This window comes from Peromyscus leucopus, chromosome 7, assembly GCF_004664715.2.
Source record: "Peromyscus leucopus breed LL Stock chromosome 7, UCI_PerLeu_2.1, whole genome shotgun sequence".
Taxonomy (NCBI): Eukaryota; Metazoa; Chordata; class Mammalia; order Rodentia; family Cricetidae; genus Peromyscus; species Peromyscus leucopus.
The window spans coordinates 50,743,250-50,749,506 of NC_051069.1; the positions used below are offsets into that span (position 1 = coordinate 50,743,250).

Below are 6,257 nucleotides of genomic sequence, written 5' to 3' on the forward strand. Positions count from 1 at the left end.
TAAACCTCCTTAGCAGACGCTACAGACCCCCAACTCCCCTGAGCATGGCCACAGAATGACCAGTCCACCTTCTCTGGGCAGGGCTCGGGACTATCCCAGAGCTCAGAATGCTTGCAGTAGAGGGGAAGTGACCTCAGGGACAGGACAGTGACGTCCAAAGGCATGACAGGGGTAGGGCCACACAAGCCAAGGTAGCAGAAGTCTAGACAGAATGAGCAACAGTGTGGGGGGGATAGAATAAAAGCACGTTTAGTTGTTGTGCAAACCAAAACCAAGGCACAGACATTCCTGCATGCTGGTTTACTGCCATGGGCTTTATTCTCCACAGTGAGGTGAGTGAGTGAGGGTGAGCCGGCAGGTCATGGATGTGGAAAGCTTGAACAAGACCTCACAGACAGGGAGCCCTCAGAACCACTAGAAATCATCTGCCCCCTGCCTTTGTTACGTGCATTTTGCCAATAAAACTGGTTATTAGCAGAGGGAGTTCTAATGAGTTCTAGTGACTGACTGTGAGGCAAAGAGAGCCAGCTGCTCTGGCCTCCAGGACTCAGGGATAGCCTTCTATGTCCAGTTCCCAGCGTCAGCAGTTTAGGAAGCAGGAAGAACCCAGTCACCCTGGCCTCCAGACACTAACACCAGCCAACATCAGGATCTGTCCATCTGGATTTTACTGGCTTTTGAAATGTACTGTGGGTTGAAACTGGGCTCTTTCGGTGGGTTATGTAGCCTGAGGGCCAGGTGAAGGCGCTGGGGCTTTTTTAAAAAAGAAAGCAGCCAGCAGAGTAAGGCCCAAGGTCTAGCGTGCACACACGTGCTCCAGCCTCCCCTGAGACCCTACATTCAGAGGCTCCACACACCGGCATCCTTGGGATCACAGCGGGGTCCAAGGGTGGGAAGTAGGAAGGCAGAGTGCTTGTGGTAGTACTGCAGGCCGGAAAGGAGCTTCAGGACGATGTGGGGTGCTCCTGGGACAGGTCGTTTTTTTCTTCAGGGTCCTGATTGATGTCAAACAGCCAGAGTGTCTTGGTCGATGAGTCCAGCGAAGGTTATCTCAGAAACGCTGGATTGAGATGGAGGCGGGAACCAGTAACCACAGCCTGGGTGGCCCGTGAGGAGTTCCCGGCTCTGTGTCTAACCCCAGTGTGGACAGCAAGGTGCAGACGTGTTAAGGACGGAATAGTCTAACCCCAGCGTGGACGGACGTGTTAAGGGCGGAATACTCTAACCCCAGCGTGGAGAGCGCGGACTGACGTGTTAAGGGCGAATAGTCTAACCCCAGCGTGGGCGGATCGTGTTAAGGGCGGAATACTCTAACCCCAGCGTGGACAGCGCGGACCGACGTGTTAAGGGCGGAATACTCTGAAGGAAAAGAGTCATTCTCTGCGGCGGCTGCTCCTGCCAGGACACGGCGAGCTGTCAAAAAAGTCCGACCAATGCTGTGCAGCGGCTCCACTCGGGGAGGGGTGGGCTTCCTTCACTGATGGTCCTCCACACGTCGAAGCCATCCAGACGCTTGGTACCGCTGGTGCTTCCCCGGCCAGATTCGCCAGCGTTGAGCCAATCTGAGAAGTGGATGAGCTCCGGGTCTCCACACCTTTTTGTTTCAGCAAGGGGCTCGCCGCAAAGCTCCCTCCACAGATGCTTCTTCCTTCCCACAGGGTCCATTTCCTTCCAAGGGTCCATTTCCTTCCCACAGGTTCCATTTCCTTCCCAGGGTCCACTTCCTTCCCACAGGGTCCATTTCCTTCCTCGAAGTGGCCAGTTGTTGCCCCCAGACAGAGTCTGCCCACCATTGTCTGTGGAGAAGATGAACACAGTTGTTCCAGAGCCCGTGGCTTTTTCAAGGCTGCCGTGATGTTTCCCACTGCTTCATTCATGAGGGGCGCCTGCATAACCCCGTCTGTACTTATCTTGGATGAAGTCATATGGCTTCATGTATTCCTCAGGGACCTGAAGGGGATTGCGGACAGACTGGAGGGCCAGGTAGACTTCCACATTGCTGTTCACCACTGACGGAAGTCAGGACAGCAACTCAAACAGGGCAGGAACCCTGAGGCAGGGGCTGATGCAGAGGCCATGGACAGGTGCTGCTTCCTGGCTTGCTTCTCACTTCTTTTTTTAAATTTTATATGTATTGGCTGTGTGCAAGTCTGTGCATGACACGTAAGCCTGGTGCCCACAGAGGCCACAGAGAGCATTGGGTCCCCCAGAACTGGATTTCCATACAGTTATGAGTTGTCATGTGAGTGTTGGGAATCACACTCAGGTGCTCTGGAAGAGGACCCACGCTCTTCACACTGAGCCATCTCTCCAGCCCTGCTCTACCTCCTGAGTGCTGGGATGACAGATGTACACCGCCATGTCTGGTTTAACAGGTACTGGGATGGAATCCAGCTCTTCATGAGTCCTAAGCAAGCACTCTGACAACTGAGCTGTATTCTTGTTGTCATGTAGCCCAGGCTAGCCTAGAACTGGTGATCCTCTTGCCTCTGCCTCTTGTGTGCTAGAGACACATACTCTAACTTGGGCTCTCCCAGCTCTGGCTGTGTGTCTTTGGGAAAAACATTTCTCTTCACTGGTCTATGTTTCCCCATCTGTAAAGGGAAAAAACAATTAGGTTTCACGAGCTGTCTGAAGATGGTTGACACACGAACAGCGTAGAGCGGTGCACAGCATATGTAGAGACAAATGCTTGCTTTTTTGTGTGTTTTTTGGGGAATTTCTAAACAGTCTTAGCCAATAAGAAACACAGAGCCAAATACAGAGGTAATAGCCAAAGAGATCAGAGAGCCACGACTGCCTTATCTTACCACCTCACAGCCACTGCTTCCCCAGAGAGAGCTTCTTCCTGTGTGACTTGTGTTTTTATTGCTTTCCTGTTCTGCCTTCTCATTGGCTCTAAGCCCAGCCACATGACTTCCTTGTCACTGCCTGTCTGTACAGACCTCCAGGTCTCTATGGTTAGTACTGGGATTAAAGGCTCATGTCACCACCCTTGGCTGTGTCCTTGACCACACAGAGACTCTGCCTGCCATGTGATCGGTTTAAGGGCGTGAGCTACTAATGCCTGACTTCTCTTCCTGGCTTGCTATGGCCTCTGATCTCCAGGCAAACTTTATTTATTAATATACAAATAAAATCTCATTTCAGCATAATTAAAATATCACCACAGAGTTTCACTGTGTAGCCCTGGCTGTTCTGGAACTCACTCTTTAGACCAGGCTGGCCTGTTTTTTGTTTCTTAATGGACGATGAGACCATAAATGGTCAACTTTCCCCCCACTGTAATGTCCTTGGAAACTAAATACCTTTTGTTTTGTTTTGTTTTGTTTTTTTTAGACAAGGTTGCTCTGTGTAGCTTTGCGCCTTTCCTGGAACTCGCTTTGTAGACCAGGCTGGCCTCGAACTCACAGAGATCCACCTGCCTCTGTCTCCCAACTGCTGGGATTAAAGGCGTGCACCACCACCGCCCTAAATATCTTTTATCTTAGTGCCTGGTGCAGGAACCAAAGGAAATTCCCCTTTGTCCACTGAATGTTTCTAGAATAAGCAGAAAGGGGCTGAGGATACAGCCGAGCAGTAAGAGGGCCTGCCTAGAATCCCCCAGGGAAGAAGGGGCTATGAGCTAGACTCCATGTTAGAGTCCTTGTCTCGAATCTCCCGGTGAGAGGCTGGGCCATGGCTTGGTGGCATGCCTGTGATAGGGTGTAAAAACAGGCCCAATTAGTTCTTTTTCTCTTCTAACAGTTCTTCAGCTGGTATATCCTGTCTCCTCCCAGTTCTTATGGTAGGCGTCCCCGGACTGTACCTGCCCTTTTCGGCAGGGTTCCTGAGCGTGTTGAGCTGCCCACCCCCCATTCCTCTCACAGCCCATGGGCAGAAACCTTACACCACACTGCCAGGTTGTGGGTGTGGAGCCTTGGGACCACCTCAACATGGCCGTACTCCGTGGGGAGGAAGAGTTGACCTGACAGCTCATGGGAGATGAGGGAACCTTACAGAGGTCGCAGCCACAGTGTTAGAGCAGAAGCGACCACGGGGCCAGTTTCTCCTGCCGTACGGAGCAGGACCTCCAGCCACAGGGCTGGGCTGTACCAGAAGACCTCAGTCCTCAGACAGCCGAAAACTTCCAGGAAGGGAAGGGGTTTGAACTGAGCCACCACACTGGGTATCCGAGCTGAGAAGATAGATGCATGCCATTGGGCAGGACTCTAGAGATGAGTGGAGAATGAGTGTGGCCACGAGTGAGAAGGTCCTTGTCAAGGCACTACAGGTGTGATGCAGGTGTGAGGCAGGTGTGCATGGTGCAGGATAAAAGAATCTATGCTGAGGAGGACCCTGGTTGAGTTGACTCCGTATCCCTAGTCTGGCCAGTGAACTCTCCATACCTCCTAAGCCCCCCAGTCTTAGAGGCAGGGGCGTGGAGGCTGGTGGACTGCTTCCTGGATGGGTTGTTCCTGACTTCTGAGGCCAGTCCAAATGATGTTGGGGGTCAAGATGCCAATACTACAGTCTAAAGCCACCGGGACACGCTCCAGCCAGAGCCATCCCCAGCTGGCCAGAACCAGAGGGTGTCAAACAGATGGTCTGTAATGTGAGCCGTAGATGTGGAAGTGTGGAAGCCTGGGAGAACATGACAGTAAGAATGGGACAGGAGTTTATGTTCAGGCTAGCTGAGTATTATTTCTCCTGCAGTTGTACATAAAATGTTTTTACATCCGGAAAAAGGACAAACACTATAAAATTGTATTACGTGAAATATATAGAATATACAAATTCACAGAGACAGAAAGATTAGACGTTATCTCAAGACAGAGAAGAAAGGAATATAGAGCAATAATTTCCTAAGTACAAAATCTCTGTTTTGTGTGATGGAAAAGCCCCACAAATGGACAGTAGTATCAGGACATAATATCATGAATTAATAAATCAATACAACTAATGTTAAAAAAAAAAAAAAAAAGAATGGGACAGGGCTCCACAGGTGGGGCCCCACAAGGGCAGAGACTGAGCTGCACCAAGGGCAGGTGGGCCAGGCCATAATGAAGGTGTGGCTTGAGTCTGGGAAGGTCATAGGGTCAGTCTGTTCCTGGGCCATGTCTTCCCTGTTCTAAGGCTGGGCTGGACCAGTACCACAGAGCTGTCCACAGTCAGTGGGACTTGCAAATATGGGCTCCAAGCCCTGGTCATGGTGGAAGGTGATCCTGTCCCTTCTTCTGGGAAGCTGGCAAGGCCACCAAGAGGGACGATGGGCTTGACTTCTGAAATGCCACTCTGGAGGTGGATGGGTGACTTAGCACAGGGGCACCACTGTCTATCTGCATGTCCTGTGTGAGCTGATTATTCAGACCTTTTAGCCCTCCTCCCTCTGCCCTGGCTGGGGAGCCCTGACTTTTCCCTTGCCCACTCTCCTTCTGGGGAGTTCTGGATTGTCTGATCACATGGTGGTTGTACAGATGGCTCCAGGACTGACTGTGCTAAATGTCTGTCCCCAGTGCTTTGTGTGGAAAGACAGGACTACCTACTGTGTTACAGCTCTGAGGGGAAAAGGCATCCTGGCAGTCAGGACCCAAGGAATACCACAAAGTCACACACACAGCATAACAAACCTCACACAAGAGATTTACTGGAAAAGCACAGGAGGGTGGCTGCCTCTGCTCAGGAAAGAACTGAATAGGAGACTAGCTTATATAGGGTTTTTTTGTCCGTGTCCCCCCCCCCCCCCCCCATGATTAGTGGGATTTTGTGGCCTGATGTTGAGCTTTCTTTGTAGGGCAGAGCTTGGCTGACTGGGTGTGGGGCCTGGCCATTCACACACCACAAGGGGTTGGGTTTGGCCACTAGAGTAGTCTAGGGGCAGGGAAGGCCTGGCCACTTGCACCTCAAGAGACTTACATTCACCTCTTCAAGTGCCAGGCCCAGGGCAATGCAGCTCCAAAGCCCCAACATGAGGGCCCTAGGCCTGAGGTGCCACCCATCAGGACCCCATTCCGAGTCAACCTACGCCACAACAGCACCTATCAGTGCCAGCCCAAGGCAAGGGGCAGGGACAGCTTTCTCATAACGATTGAATTCAGGGTAAGAAGGGATCCTGCAAGGTCTGCAGGGGCAGGTTTACAGGAGCCCAGGACACACATATTTACTTGGGTTTCTCTGTGCAGATCAGGGCTCTGAGTTGGTCAGCATCATCATAGGGCTGATCATGCCCCAACGGGTGGTGACCATTGCAGTGGCCTTACTGTCTGTCTTCAGGATGC

At 51.7% G+C, this 6,257-nt stretch overlaps 1 pseudogene; it reads right to left on the reverse strand.

Annotated features, from left to right (window-relative positions):
* Positions 1 to 514: 514 nt before the first annotated feature.
* Positions 515 to 1,892, reverse strand: LOC114695288 (annotated as a pseudogene).
* Between the last annotated feature and the right edge of the window lie 4,365 nt (positions 1,893 to 6,257).